This window comes from Mugil cephalus, chromosome 10, assembly GCF_022458985.1.
Source record: "Mugil cephalus isolate CIBA_MC_2020 chromosome 10, CIBA_Mcephalus_1.1, whole genome shotgun sequence".
Classification (NCBI taxonomy): domain Eukaryota; kingdom Metazoa; phylum Chordata; class Actinopteri; order Mugiliformes; family Mugilidae; genus Mugil; species Mugil cephalus.
In genome coordinates, this window is record NC_061779.1 from 14371836 (window position 1) to 14383013 (window position 11178).

The window sequence follows — 11178 nt, forward strand, 5'->3', positions numbered from 1 at the left end:
GATCATAAATACTGTATCGAGCTTTAAGGCACTGACTCCTCTCAGAACAAAAAAACAGTAAATCAGCAACAAAGTCGTGGGCAGAGCAGGTCTGCACCTGCACAGCTGTGCGCCGCAGCCCGTGACATCATGCAGAGTAACACAATCCCCAGACGGAGCCGCTCTGAGCAATGCCAGAGCCCAAAGGGGAATCGCTCAAACCTGCAACAGCAAATGAAATTGGCCACTTTGGCTCTGTAGCCTTTAAGTTTGTCATCTTTTTTTTTCTTTTTTTTTTTCTTCTGAATAATACTACATTTTGAAGCAGCAGCAGCAGAAATCGTCGGAGGCTGTTTCCTCCTGTCCAGTAGCCTTCTGTCAAGGTTATTGTCACACTTTCATGCGGAGCCGCATCGTGAGCGAAGCCAGGCCAAATGAATTCTCTCCGTCTATCCCGCCTCATCTGTTCTGTGTCAGCCGCTGCAGCGTCTCATGTATACCAAAGCCTCCCTAAACACATCAATCATGAACGCACGCACAGTTTATCTCCGGACTCTCTGGATTTGCTGGAGCAGCTGGAGAAATCCTGAACACTGTTCCTGGAGAAAATGATTAAGATGTTTGACTTGCGTCTAATATTTTGTTTTATGGGGGGGGCATAGGGGGTAAAACCGTATTAAACAAGGTGAACAACATCTGACAAATGAGGCATCCCACAGGTGGTATTTATTGTTAATCTCACACAATTGACTGCTTTAGCTTTGTGTACTGCTCCTTTTGTGTCCACCCCTGCAAGATAAGGTCTCACCATCTTATGCTGCACCCACATCTCAAAGCCGACTGCAGTGAATTATGTCATATGATGATGGATTGGGTTCCCTCTAGTGGCCTCTTCCACGCGCCTCTGACAGCATCCTGTTTTTGGTTTTATTCTAAAGGGGAATGGATCCTGCCGTGATCTCCACTGCAGCATCAAAATGACAAACATTTCAAGTCACAATGCGCTGAAATCTTAAAACGGGAGAAGAGCATTATAATAATCTAGGAGAGCCACTGATTTAACCAGATGAAGAGAAATTTAAAAAAACCGACACTAAAACCGACGAGATGCAATGTTTCACCTCCACGGAGAAACCATGTCACTTTTTCTTTGCTAAGTGTGAATTTTAAAAATGCTGTAATGCTTCTGAAACCATTAAAATAAATTAAAATATCGTTCAAACATTATATAAGTATCAACCTCTTAACCTACAGTATTAGGGCCCAGACTGCAGCATGTAAAGAGTCGGCCCATGTTTGACCACATGAATGTTTCGTTCATACAGCTCTGTTTAAATAAGCAGTAATCACTTTATCTATAGATACACCGTATTTCGTCTTTGAGCATAAATGAACTATGCAACAGGAGTAAAAGATGTAGTGCATAAGAAAGGTCAAAGTCCCACCACTTCCATGTCTCTATCATAATATTTTTCTAATTGGCAAACAGTGTAATTAGTGGCATAATCAAAATGCAGTAAAAAAACAAAACAAACAAACAGTTGACCTATTTTCCAAAGTAGAAAGGACGTGAATTTGCATCTCTATAGTTTGTTCTACTGGTAAATACACATAATAATGAATGTGACCGGTCACAGCTTTAACAATAAGATCATTTTCTCAGGCACGGAGAATTTTAGAGCGTTGGATCAACCAAATCTGCTCCGTGGGCTTCATTTTTACTCACCTGTCAGTTTATTAGGTACACTAGTGACAAGTACATTATAATATACCAGCATATATGGTCATTTTAAACGATGTAGTTTGTGGTTCTGTTAAACTGTACGGAATAATTACAAAACTCCTTCCATTATTATTTGGCCTCGCCCACTGGCTGACATGAAGCTGCCAAAATAAAGTCGTGTTTCAGTACAACACAATACAATTCAACGGTGCCACAAACCACAACCACAGTTATTTTAAACAAATGCTAAATACCATGGACTTTACAAAGCTGTAATTTAAGGTTAAGTCTCTTACATCAGAATGAATTTGTTTTCACTAATCAATTATGCTGCACAGGTGAGCAAGCATTAGTCCCAGTATTTACCTGCAGATTCTTTTATAAAATACTGTACGTTTACGTTGGTTTTCATCTCCTTTTAGAACCAAAGTCTTGGCAGAAGCTGGATTCATTAAAAAAAGATTTGTTCATGTTCAGGTTCGTACGACGCAACCGAGCAACCTATAGTTAAGTTTCTCTGTGAAGATCTTCAGCGTCTCTTTATAGAACAATCAATAATTTGGAAAGAAAAAAATTAACAATGAAAGAATAACCAGTAACAACGTACACCGCTTTATAAGTTTCCTAACGTTAAATACATTCCCATCTGTTGAGGACTATGAAGCTGTTAAAGTTAATTGCACACCAGATCTGATGTGTTAGTTTGTGGTAATAAGACCAACCGACCGCACCGCTTGCCATCATTTAATTAGCCTATTAAGATAAAAGTAAGGAGGAGGGCGAGCAGCTGAACTCCTGGTCACACACACACACACACACACACACACGCACTGAGAGTGTGTATGAAACGTGTGTGAAATCCTGAAACCCATCCACGCTGTCTTTCAGATAAGAGCATTACTGCCATTTTTACTAATTACTCCACAGCCTTTATAACAGTGCAGCGGAAACTATTAGCAGATTAATCCACGGGTTAATTGACGGAAAGTTAACTGCTATCTGTGTTTTTAAATTGATTCATCAGCCGCGGCACGAGGAAAGATGTAAAACGTCGGCTCGTATCAAAATTATTAAACCTTCTGACGTGTTTAGATTATTGTAAACTGAACATGTTGGAGGTTTGGACATTTTCTGACTTTTTATTTTTTTAATCCTCAGAAGATCAAATGCTAAAATGAATAAAATGTCTGCAGCCAGGGTCTTGCCTTTGTTAGCTTTAGCACAACAGGTGTAAGAAAAGCACTTGTCCGTCAGCACAGAGGCCAGCTCCACCCAGGGACCGTGTCCTTGACAGTGTGCTGGTTATTTAAAATGCCTACATACCGGGGAGGGGTCAGGAAGGGGATATCAGAGACCTCCGCGTGCACGTGTGCGTTACACGCCCCCTGCTGACTTCCTCCCTGCAAGGTGAAAAGAAAGCATCTGTCACGTGTAAAGGACGAGGCATGCAGCAGGTGTTTAAGTGAACCCACAGCTAATTTTAGAGGCAACGCAATCGCATACGAAGAGTATCACTGACGTGAAGTCAGAGCTGAAAAGGTTCACAAAAATCAACACTACTTTCACTGTGTAGCAAGAGAATTCGCGAAGTTGGCAGAAAGAGGAACGTCTGCCTGTCTGCGAAAACACGGATGAGTTTAAGTTCAACACAACAGCGAAGAATGATGAATAAACCTTTGTAGAAAAAAGGTACAACATCACGTAATTGCTGACTATTTTTCGCATGCATATTCGAGTTCTCGAAGGCTGCACATTACTGAGTCAACATTTAATACAGAGTGCAGCTAAAATTCGTCCGTGGAGAATCACCGGCGCACTTTCATTTCAGTTAATACGAGTCAAGGAAAGAGTGCAGCAGCACAAGGACGGATTCAAACTAAGAGCAGCATGTCTAAACATATAACAATATGGCCTTTAATCACAGAAGCAGAAGAGAGAAGAGTAGAAGAAATGTTCACAATTTCTACCTTGCACTTGAAGTGACTATTAACAGGAACAGAGCAATAACTCTACCTGTATATGACCCTTTTCTCTCATTCCATTACTCTGACTTATTATTCTGACTTATTATTGTAGGAGTGATGGTATAAAATCACCACTCTGTCTCATTTTAAATGTAGTAAAAATCTATCTATCTATCTATCTATCTATCTATCTATCTATCTATCTATCTATCTATCTATCTATCTATGACTACAGTTTCAATTTGTGGTTAGTTCAAGTCATAAATGTTAAAATGTTAATGGTTCAAAAACAAAACTGTTCAATGTGTGCAATCCCTCTCCTGCGTACTAAGAAAACCCAGACTGAGGACAGTATCAAGTTCATCAAGTTTCACGTCATTAAAGTAAAAACCCGGAGGAAAAAGAAAAAGGCAAAACACACAATGCTCCACAGAGATGGACAAAGAAGAGGGCAAGAGTAAATTTTCTGTTGTGGTATGTGGACACAGTTGTGGAACATTATGCAAACGCAGACTGACCAGCTCCATTATTATTGTCTATTATTTTAGATAGTGGCAGATCTAATTTATAGATGTAGTAGCCTCAGATATGTCTATTTGTTCTGCTTTAGGATACTTAACTATGAACTAAATATATAAATATTTGCGGTGACAACTACCAGTTGTCAATCAACCAACCGCGAACTACGTGCAACGTTCAAGGCACGGTATAGAAGTTGGGCATTTAAAATTGAATTTAGCTCCTGATTCAAAAACATTAAGTTTGTCGTTTATAAAGAAGCCTATTGCCTGACTGTGATGTGTTGCATATCACAAGTTTTCAGTTCTAATCTTGTGGTTTACACCATTATAAGTAACCGTGTAGCAAACACATTTAATTTGAGAATTTGATATTTTGGTCAATTAAAATAAACAGGGACGTTTTTTTTTCTGTTAACTCGCGATTAATGGTATTATTATTATTATTATTTTCATGGCTGCTTTTAAGGCAATAATTGACGGTGATATTATCCCCAGTTTGGTGCGTTCACTGTCTGGATCATTACATATTTGTATAGGGCAATAGCAATTTAAGCTAACATTACGCAGGAATACAAGGCACATGAAAAGAATTTCGATGTGTGACACTCACCACAGACTCTCAGACATTTTGGGACTCCTCCGTCCAACTTCAAAGAAAAATGTTCCGAGCTGTGGCGGTTTTGAGAATTTCTTGAGTCTTTTTCGCCCAACCGAATAGGCTACTCCACCCGGAAGTGACTTCAGTCGTTCAGGTTTGTTTAAAGATTTATTATTATTATTATTATTATTATTATTATTATTATTATTATTATTATTATTATTATTATTATTTTGATTTAATTTAAAGAAAGGAAGAAATTAAGTATTTTTTCTGGTTCGTCTTATGTTTTTTATTGCCAGTGATTTTTTTTCACTGACTATCCTGTATCAATAAATGGGTGAAGGGACTCAATCTGTAAACATGAAAGTATGGAGAGCTTATAATTAGTAGTCTGATCATTTGTGCATAAATTTGGAGTAAATCACTTTGTTTTATCTTTTGTTTATTTTCTCTTTGGTATAAACCTCACATTTGCAAAAAATGTCAAATATAATATAGATCTATCTATCTATCTATCTGTCTATCTATCTATCTATCTATCTATCTATCTATCTATCTATCTATCTATCTATCTATCTATCTATCTATCTATCTATCTATCTATCTATCTATCTATCTATCTCAATAAAACTCAAACAACCTCAGCATACGTCTGTCTGTCGGTCTGTCTCTATGTCTGCCTGTCTGTCTGTGCCTGTCTTTGTAGAGACAGTTACAGTACATGAGTGATATTAACTCTGCTTCATCTTCACCTCATCTTGGGTTTCAAATGCTTTTGCCAGTGCAGCAGCATGATCAGTCGTTTGCCTCATAGCACAGCAAACACCCACTCGTCTGTGTGTAGTTTCCTTTTAAACAGAGCACCAGTGCCATCTACTGGCATGTTTTAGAAAACACGAGTTCACAAAGAATTGTCTTAGTTCAGTCAGCAGCATCTTAGACCAATTCTTGTTCCACCATTTTTGTGCATTGTGCTACAGCTCAGTGATATCCGGACAGAGCAATACAGATTAAACTGGACGTACATGTGCGCATATGTGGGTCCTGATGTGAGCAGCTTACTGTGAGATTAACGGGAATTTGGCCCGAACAAACCATTTTTCATTTTTTTTTAATTTAGATTTAGATCTAAATTAAACAGAATCAAGGTCACTGTGAAGCAGTTTTTGTGTCCGGGTTAATATTTCACTTCACACTCAAAGCTGGAAATCTAGTAGAGCGGAAAACACAAGCAAGGACATTTTAATAAATACCTGTTTTACTAAAAATTAAACCACTACAACCACATGGTAACAATTATTACATACTGGCCGTGGATCAAAAATCATTCTTATCGTTGAAGGTTATGGATATTTTTTCATCTTTATACTCAGACGGCTTTGATGCAGAGCCTGAGCGCAAGTCCAGGGAAGGTAGAATTACTAATTTAAAAAGAAAAAAAAGCGCAGAATGAACTGAGAGGTGTGTTGAATTTCAAGAAGCTACTCCACAACTGAATCAGACAAGATATGCAGGATTCAAGATCTACGGGATAAGCAATCGTATCCCTGTGAGGTTAAGTCATATAGTAATTCCGTCTCATTTTACAGCTCTTTAAATGTCTCTCAGAACTAACATGAACACAGAGTCCCGTACAACATTTGGAGTGTGTGTGTGTGTGTGTGTGTGTGTGTGTGTGTGTGTGTGTTTTATCTTGAGGGGGAAGCATGTCTCCAGCCCTTCAAAGAACACATCTACCACCTCCCTTTGCCATTACTTTCCTGAGAATCACAACACCTACAAGGAAAATGGCTAAAAAAAATCACCTCAGAAATAATGATTATACAAGAGAGTTAGTTTTTGTTTATTTATTTATTTATTTAAATGGCTTCATCACTGGGCAAGTTTTATCTAGGGGAACTTAAGAGAACTACACTATGTTTTTTTGTTTTTTTAAATAAATATATATATATATATATTTCAAATAAACTACTGCAACCATGTTTCGTGTTTCTCTACATGAACAAGGGCAAAGCACAAGAGTGGAGGATCTAAGCCATTTTGGTGTAGCTCACACTCGGTGGGTGATAGTTGGCCCTGTCACGTTCAACCAATAGTAGGAAAGTTATCTCTTTCTCTTTCTCTGCCTCTTTGTGCGGATCATAAGGGAACAGCACTACTTTGAGAAAGCACTAGTACAGGAGGTCATCACCAACACACAATGCACGGTCGGTGCCGAATGACCACTGAAAAATAAATCGATGAGAAGCAAGATGTCTGGGAATAATAAATAATAAATAAACATACTGTAGACTGGATGTTTTAACTGAGATATATATACATGCACAACTTTCTGAGGCATGTAAATGCACACTCACTTGCCACTCTATTAGGTACGCTAGTGAAAATAAATGTATTCTAATATAACACAGCAGTAATTCACCAAAGCTTAACTGCACGAAGGTCATGATATTCAGAATCTGTGCCCTAATGCTTTGGCAAGCGAGTGCACATCTCCATGCGTATTACAAACGATGAAAAATGCGCATTTGTACGTTACGAAAGAAAAACCGCACAAACTCACAGAACAAGGAACAGTTTTTCTTACATGAATTATTGATCGATTTATTTGCAACGCAACATTTATTTTGTTTTGTGTTGTTTTTCAAAGCTGGAACCAAATCTGAAACAGTCTGGAGTGGCTGTCAGAGCTTTAGTTCCCGGCAAAATAATAGAGAAAGATTATTTATAGTTAGCTGGGATGGGACCAAGGCTTTTTCAAGGCAATATCTGACCTTGTGATAATGGATGCAATGGACTTGTATCTTTACTGGCACAGATGAAGAAATGAACTGCCAGATCATCAGAACTTGTTTCTTCAGTTACTAAACGTTTCATCTTCACAATAAGGATTTTAAGAATAGCCTTTACTTGTAAAAAAATATATCAGTTTACTGCAGGTTTCCAAATAAATATCTAAAATATATCTGCTAAATATACATTCAAAGTTTTTTTTTCTTTTGTTTGACTCTGAATAAATTTTAAGCATCAATTCAATGACTTCCAGTCCACATTTTATCTGCTCGTGTCATATGTTGCCGTTTACCGTCCCTTAGTGTAACCATAGTGACATGCCATCAATCTTCTCCGTTTGTATTTCTCTCCGCTACCTTACAGCAGATCACAACCGTCAACTGCCTGAATGTGTGTGAAGCCACCATTTTGTATTTGAAAGTGTCATCAATGAGAGACCGAACAATGGGGCACGCTACGGACAGTAATGAATGAAAGGTTTAGAAGAGGCTATTGAATTACACATAATTTAAAATGAATCTTACATTAATACCATTTATGCATAATTATACTTGTGAATGGTTTATGTCAGAGCAGTGCAGTCTGTAAAACCCAGGATTGATCTACAGTCTGCAGACCTGCATCCTCACATTGCAAAGAGGAGATTTTCATGGAATAAATAAAGACGCCTATGGTGGTATGTGGATATGAGGAGAAAAATTAGATCTGATTTTTTTTGGAAAAAAAAAAAAAAGTCTGTACCATTAGCCAGCAATTAAGATTTGATTGATGTGATAATAATTTAATGATTATGACATTTTTTCTAAAGATACAGTCGCATGTAAGTCAAAGACACGAGTCGAATCAGAGTCTAGCCGCGGTTTGTGCGTAATCCAAGCAGACATGGACACCTGTCTCTGAAGGCTCGTCAATGGTCTCAAAGTGTGGTGTCAAAGACAGGCCTTCCATGACGGGGTCATCTTCCAGGCTCTCTCTACCAGGACTGGATCAGAATATCACTTCTTCACTATGCTGCAAAAAAAAGGGGAACCATTCCCTCGTGTTGCCCTCATGTCCTTGGAACAAGACCTCTGATTTTAGAAAGCCACTGTTCTCTATTTTTTTCACACAATGCTGACTTGCAAATTTCAAAGTTCCCTCTTAAGCGGGGTTTACCGCATACTGCCTGCTGCTGTTGGCTAGGCTAGTTAGCTGGTGTCTGCTTGTTGGTTGCTAGTTGGTAGCTAACTGCTAGCCTGCTGGCCTGCTCACATCTCATCCTGTGTAATAATGAATATAACTCACAGTTATCAATAATGACTCAACTATGTAAGACGCCGAACACTGAGCGTGGTCTTCACAATTTCATTGGATTATGTAATATGAGCTAAATTTATTAGTTAAGCGTGTTGAGCACCGTAGTCTTATTTATTCAAACAGTTCAGTGGGAAGCACACATGGAGACAGGGTAGAGGACACACTGCAGAAGACAGTTCTAATAGGATTCAATCCTCTGCCAGCACGGGGTTGTCACACCAAAAGCATCCAAATCTTTTTCCTCTTTCCTCTTCTGTTAGTAGTTGATTAGATTAATTTCTTTTTAGTGCATACTAAACTCACCTACGTTGACTGAAAAAAAAAGACTCAATTTGCAATGAGCACATACTAAAAAGTCACAACAACACCTGTTTTTTTAGTTATTTAGGCATCATATATATCCTCTTCACTTATCACTGTTTGAAGTGATCTGGTGGTCCATGTGCAAATTGCCCCCTCCTTTTTAATTAAGAGCTGTAAGAGGACAGATGGCAGGAAATGATAGGACAGAGAGAATGACATAATGCAACAAAGGTCCTCGACCAGATATCAGCTGTGGATGCTGCCATCCATTGTCCGCAGATTTTAAATATTACAGTAAAAATCAAGTAATGTCACTTGTGAGAATTCTGTCTGTTTGCAGACGTATCCTGATATCTGTTCTGCTTCAAGCTTCTAAGACTCGCTCTCATCAGAGCTGTCATCTCTATCTGTCTCTGAGTATATGGAACTAAAAGAGGAGTGAGCACCTCGTGGGCACATCCTATCTTCAGGAACCTATGTACCCGCTGCCCCAAGGTCTCCGTGGTTTCATATTCGGACTCTATTGTGTTTTGCAGGCAGAGTGCAGATCGACACAGGCAAGGTCAAGGCTCATTCCAATAGGTCAGGGGCTTCTTTGACAGACTTCTGTGGTTTCTGCCACCCCCTGAAGAGAATACAGTATCTAGGCTGGTCCTCTCAATGCATGTATATCTTGTTCTGTCTCCTATAGACAGTTGCCAGTGGCCAACGGGCTATCCCAAGTCCTCAAGGAGCAGTTGATCCCAGTCCCTGTCCATCGATTCTGGTGCAGCCAGCCAGTCTGTGGTCATATGCAGCTGACGTGTGGAATGTTACACTGCCCCATGATGTGTTTCCTCCTCCATGAAGCCGGAGGAGAAACATATCATTTCAGTTGCTACCAAGGTATTCCAGTGGCCTTCCATTGTGCCTATTGATTTATAAAGACTTGTAGGAGCTTGCCACCTAACAAGTATATTTATTCCTCATGTGGTGTCTGGGCACGTACATGTGTATCTGGATGCACACCGATGTTGGCACAGACCTGCAGACATATTTAGACTATAGGGATTAAGTTTTGTGTTGTAGCTAACCAACATTATGTGCATCCTGCACTTTCCACCCTAGACCTGTTCCTAAACCGATTCTAGCATGAAAACCGAGGAACCACAAAGAGCACGGTGAAAGAACTCTCTTAGATGAAGCATGTTGAGCCTTCCTTTTAATAATGGAAGATTATTATTGTCTGGTGGAACCGTTCAAGGACCTCCCCCTGACTTTATGCATACCACAAAGTGCTTAAATTGAAGTGCTTAAAATCAACTTTGCCCACTAAATTTATTAACTTTGGGAATTTCAAATACCAAAATGAACTTGTGCAAATCCTTCAGAATAGATTGGGTCTGAAAGAGATAAAAATGTAGAAGGACATTAAGGCACTTAGCACATTACTGTAAGATGAAAGTCAGTACCGGTCCTTGAACTGTACAAGTCCACAAGGTGTGTTAGAGCTTCTAAAGACCTGCAACTAGCTAGTAGACACAGTAGACTAACTGGGATAAGGAGGAGCTGACTTAGGTTTTCTGTTCAGTTTTCCTGCCGTTTGAAATACATACCAATCAGGCATAACATTATGAGTCACCAAAGAATGGACATGAGGATGTCCTGTGGTGTCCAACAGCAGAATGTTGTTAGCGAGGGTCTTTAGGACCTCTGTGGATCCGGCTTGTCCCAGTGCATCCCACAGATTCTTGGATCTCGTGAATTTGGAGGCCAGGTCATCACCTTGTGCTGTTTTTCATGCCATCAAGGAGTGTCATTGTTATGGGGTGGGGGTGCTTGGTCTGGTCTAGGTGGTGTCTAAGCAACATTCACATGAATGCCAGGTCCAAATGTTTCCCAGAAGAACACTGCATTGTCACTAAAGGTTCCTTATTTCTCCTTTCAGTGGTCAGACCTTGGCAAAATGTCTGAGCCACAAAAATGCCACAACTCATATGACAAATGGAATCCGCCAAG